Source organism: Lathyrus oleraceus, chromosome 6, assembly GCF_024323335.1.
Source record: "Lathyrus oleraceus cultivar Zhongwan6 chromosome 6, CAAS_Psat_ZW6_1.0, whole genome shotgun sequence".
NCBI lineage: Eukaryota > Viridiplantae > Streptophyta > Magnoliopsida > Fabales > Fabaceae > Lathyrus > Lathyrus oleraceus.
Window position 1 is genome coordinate 467,574,306 of NC_066584.1, and position 5,418 is coordinate 467,579,723.

Genomic DNA, 5,418 nt, shown 5'->3' on the forward strand with positions numbered 1-5,418 from the left:
AGCTCAGATCATATTTTCTTATTATTCTTATTTGTGTTTATCCTTTGAGTTAGTTACTGAATGAGCACTATTTTATTTTCTCTTGCTTCAATCTTTTCTTTATTGCATACTTTATGAAATTATTCTATTAAATAATAGTTTCTAACTTTAATAGTTATAAACTTAATTGTGCAAAGAGAATGTCATATGCTTAAATTTCGACAAAGTCACCTAACTGACGAAACTATAGGGTTTTACTCACCAAATTATCAAATTCACCATTGATATTAAGTCTTTAGACAGTAAAATCAATTGCTAATAGTATTTATTTCCAAGGATCAAACACTGACAATTAATATTTATGAATAACAAATTCTTACAATTGTCACATGTTTGCATTATATGTGTGAGTCCAATCAAATAAACACTTGAAAGATTTACACTCATACAATATCATTACTGATATATGAATAAATTATTATATAGTCATTCATCTTTACTTATAAATTAAAAGACTCAAACAAGATACCAAACACACTATTTATTCTCAATCTTTGATTGCAAAAATTAACCGTAAACGGTACTCTCACGCAATGATCAAACATTATTAATAAATTCGGTCAGATGATAGACGTCTTTAACATCAATTATTAACCACATGGATTAAATTAATAATTACTACATATTTACCATCACAGATATGCAATTGTTCGGCTAAAATGTTTCTTCCTTTTTGACCGACTATAACAGTTCGCATGAACAATTACACACTACTGTCATACCCCAAAATTCACCCTACCCCCATACAACTTTCATCTGATCCATGTCCCTATTACTCCTACATACATTCATCGTTCGATCACCATAATTGCATTAACATCCATAACCAAAGGCGTGTTGCACGGGCTCAAGGCATGGTCTTCATACCTGAGAAAACACCAACAAAATAAGGGAAAATCAATTTTTTTACTGTATAATCGATTGCCGGGCAAAAATCAGGTTCCCATGCCATTTTGGCTGGTGTAATTGATTACCCCAATCATGGTAATCGATTACACCTGCGTAGACAGCAGCAGTAACTCGGTTTTTTACACATAGTGACTTTTGTTTCACCCCCTTACCCACTTGCCTTCCCTATAAATAGGGACACTATTTCCCCTCATTTTCCATGCTTTCTAGCCCCCAAAATTTTTGTCCAAACATCATTCACTCTCCTCTCTAAACCTAGGTCAAAACAAAAAAAACTTTCTCTCCCAAAAGTCACCCCCACCAATTTTTTTCCACTTCACATTTTTTTCCAAAACTTCCCACTCTCTAACACTCACAACTCAGCCCATTCACTAAGCTTCTACCATAAATACTTTCATCCCAAACCCCTTGCTTCATATTCAAGCTCAACACCATTTCAACCTAACTTTTTTTCACATTTTTGGGTAATGATTTTAACTTAAACTTTGTTAACTTTTTGGTTTTGTTTTGTGTTGAAAAATGGTTGTTTGTTCTTGGTTGATCTTTTGAGAGGGTTTAGATTCAAGCTTGCAAAAAATGATTAACTTTGGTTTACACACTTTTTTAAAGATTTCTTGCTCTTACTACCTTTTTATTCACCTTTTTTAGTCTTGCTTTGTGTTTGTTATCATTTTATTTTATTGTGGATTTATTGTTGCATTTGTTTGGTTGATGAGGTCTATTAGATGATGACCATGGTTGTTTAGAGTTGATTAAACCTTCAATATTTCAAACCTATTAATGGTTGATCAACAGATCATTCATGATACTTTGAGGCATTGATAGATTGCCTCTATTTCAACCATATTTGAGTCATTTGATGCATAGATGAAACTATGTTCTTTACATTAACTTGCTAATCCATTTGCTTATTGTTATTCTACTAACCACTAACTGCTAACTCCTAACATTTATATTATTGCACTGTATTTCCTTGCAATTTATTTTATTGCTCATTTTATTTTCAAGTACTTTATATTTATGTTTATTGTTATCTAACCATATCATTTATATTATGCTAATTTATTTACTCTTTTACTACCTTGCTAAATAAAAAGAAGTAAAAAACAAAAGAAATAGAATAAATCATAACTTGTTAAAATATTGATAAATGGACTTAGGGTTGTATAACTTTCTTTGTTACAAATCTATTGTTAGTTGATTTTTTAATCATCTTCAATATTTTGCATCAATGATAAGCTATCCCTTAATGTGACATATTTTGAGTCTTTTTCACCTATGAAAATAGTCCTCAAGATGTTCATTTTGTACATATTACTAACCACTAATTATACTTCAATAACTTTGTTTATCATTAACCTTTGTTATTGTGATTTTGGTACTACTAACTTGTTATTTATTTTAATGTAATTTATATCCACTAACCATTATTATTGTGATATTGTCATTTTTTATCTTGTAATTTACTTTTATGTCATTACCTTGTAATTTACATTCAAGTATTCACTAATATCATCATTGTACAAACTCATCATGCATGTTTATTTACTTGTTATTTATTTTATTTTCATCAAACATTAAAAAAAACAAAGACATGATAAAATGATAAGATCAAAAATATTCATTCCACTCTTAATCAACTTGGACTTAGAGGATTTCATCTTAGGATCTTTGCTTGGAGGCCTTTTCATTACTCTTTGTGATACTTTGTAAATACTTGGTTTTTCTTCCGTAACTTACATTCATGTTGTAAGAATGGCATCATGGCACCACCTTAGGGGGACATATTTGTAAGCCCATTATCCTTGTTTAGCTTAGGTCACTTTTGTACACACAAGGCTAACTCTTGGGCTACCTTACAATGAGACCCTTTATTTTCTTGTTGGTTACTTTGCATTCATGTTTCATAAGCCAAATTTCATAATCAAATAAGTCAAACCCTTGATTCAAGGTCAAGTGGCATTTTCATAATCAAATTCAAAAATACAATAAAATTACGATTATTATTGTGCTCCACGAGCCTTAAGTGGTGGAGAATGAGTAAGAATGGAGCATTCCTACCCTTACTCTGATTATTTTGGACGCAAGATGCTTGGCTTGTTGTCTAGAATAATCACCTCCGCCCATAGACTTTTAGTATAATACAATCACAAACATTCTTTTCATAAAACCCTTATTCAAGGTAAAATAATACAACTCATCAAACTCATTTTTGTGCCTTATGGCATCATCCCGAAAACCCTTTTCTCAAAGGTAAAATCAACCAACACACAAATATTTTCTACTTTGAACTACGGAGCTCTGATTCCTCATCCCCGAATGAGTGATACGTAGGTACAAGGGCCCCAATCCTTGGCGAGCACTATAATAATAAAACACCCTCTCTTTCACACACATTCTTTTGAAAATAACACAATGATAGATAAATCCCCATGTATGTAAAACAATCCAAATGGTTCCCATGGAGTACCATGGACACAAGGGGTGCTAATACATCCCCCTTGCGCAACCGACTTTCGAACCCAAATCTCGGTTGTGAGACCGATTTCTTATTCTCTTTTAGCACTTCTCGTGCACGTATCTTTTGAGGGTTTTATCGACTATTTCCCTTCGCATATTGACATACCCCGATTTTGGCCCTGAAATTTTTCTCCATCGATCACTCATTTGCATTATTTCTTCATTCACCTTCATATCCTTCATTCATGTTCATGTTTATTATTCCATATTTTTTATGTTTTTCACATTCCAAATTTACATTCATATTTTCTTCATTCACATTGGAAAATTTTCCATTCATATTCAAGAAATTCCACGTACTCATTCATATCTCGACTATTTCATTCATTCACTCATTCATTCATCGCTCTCTCTATTGAGTGTGTTTTCTTCATCATTCATTTCCTTCATACCAATAATGGCTAGGAGCTAGCTTATTGACATGGGAGGATTTGCAAAGAAAGTGAAAAGAACTACACTCTCTTTAGCTGATCAGATAAAGGATTGTGGCGCATATCGGGAATGTCCAAACTGTCATTGTCGTATAGACAATAGTGATGTTTCTAGCGAGTGGCCTGGCTTTCCGATTGGTATAAAGTTTGATCATTCTGATGTAGAATTATTAGACCATTTAGCGTCTAAATGTGGTGTTAGTAATGCAAATCCTCACATGTTTATCGACGAGTTCATACCAACATTGGAAGGAGACCAAGGCATCTGCTATACACGTCCTTAAAAATCTTCCAGGTGCTAAGAAAGATGGGAGTAGCATTCACTTTTTTTCACAGAACAATGAATGCATATAGTACTGGTCAACAAAAGCGTCAAAATACTCAACATCATGGTTCAACTGAAGATCATGTACGCTGGCACAAGACTGGTAAGACCAAAGCTGTAATAGAATATGGAGTACATAAGGGCTATAAGAAGATCTTGGTTTTGTATATAATATCTGGGAAAGAGTCAAAATCCTACAAATCTGACTGGAAAATGCATCAGTACCATCCTGGGAATGATGAAGATGAGAAGAATGGAGAATATGTGTTTTCAAAAGTATTTTATAAACATAATGAAAAAATGAAGAACTTAATTCATGTGTCGCAAGTTTCAACACCGACATGTTATATTTCTCTAACAATAATATTACAAATTTGAGACATCCACCACCAGATCTATCTTCTGAGTGCAACAACACTGCATCTGGTGGGGCAAATAAGAAAGAGCTAGATTTCAACAAGCTACAACTCAATTAACCTTCAAGGTTAGGAAAGAGAAATTAGGTGACAGGACTACTGCCATTCACCAGCTCTGTCTCGTTAGAAGTTTTTTGGTTATATCAAGATTCCTTCAGACACAAATTGAGGCTCCTATCTTACCATACTTGAGCAATGGACCTGGAAATGCAAGATAACCACATTTAGTTTAAGGAGATAAGAATTGTTTATCCTGGTCAGTTGCTACATAAAAATAGCTTGAAAGCAGCTAAAATTTTTTCTCATGAAGAACCAAACAAGGACTTACAATGATGGCCTGCTTCGCATCTATTTTCTGCTTGTTTGGTAGAGGAGGCCTTTGAACTATCGGCTGCATATCTCTTTCTCAACCCTTTGCCATTTGATGCTCACTGCTCACGGGTCACTGGATTTTTTAAGACTCCTGCAGTTTTGCTCTCACACCATGACTGGATTTCTTTTTCTTCTTTTCTCCCTTGTTGTTGACATGAATAATGACTTGAGCCAAGGTGATGTAAAAGAAGTAAATGAAAACTTTTTGATACAAAGAGAAGGTCACAGAGAGAATGGGCAAAATGCAGTGCGATTTTGTTGAGAAAACTTACATTTCAGGAGAAGATGGGTCCAAATAGATGTGAGTGCCGTTTACGGACTCTTCTGAACTATTATGATGCAATCATTATTCTCCACAAGGACAAAACTTGCGCTTCTCTTCTCATCAGAAGTTGGCCATGGAACT

The 5,418-nt window shown here is 33.7% G+C and overlaps 1 pseudogene; it reads left to right on the forward strand.

Annotated features, from left to right (window-relative positions):
• Nucleotides 1–3,865: 3,865 nt before the first annotated feature.
• LOC127096282 (SUPPRESSOR OF GAMMA RESPONSE 1-like) lies at nt 3,866–4,602 on the forward strand (annotated as a pseudogene).
• The last annotated feature ends 816 nt before the right edge of the window (nt 4,603–5,418 follow it).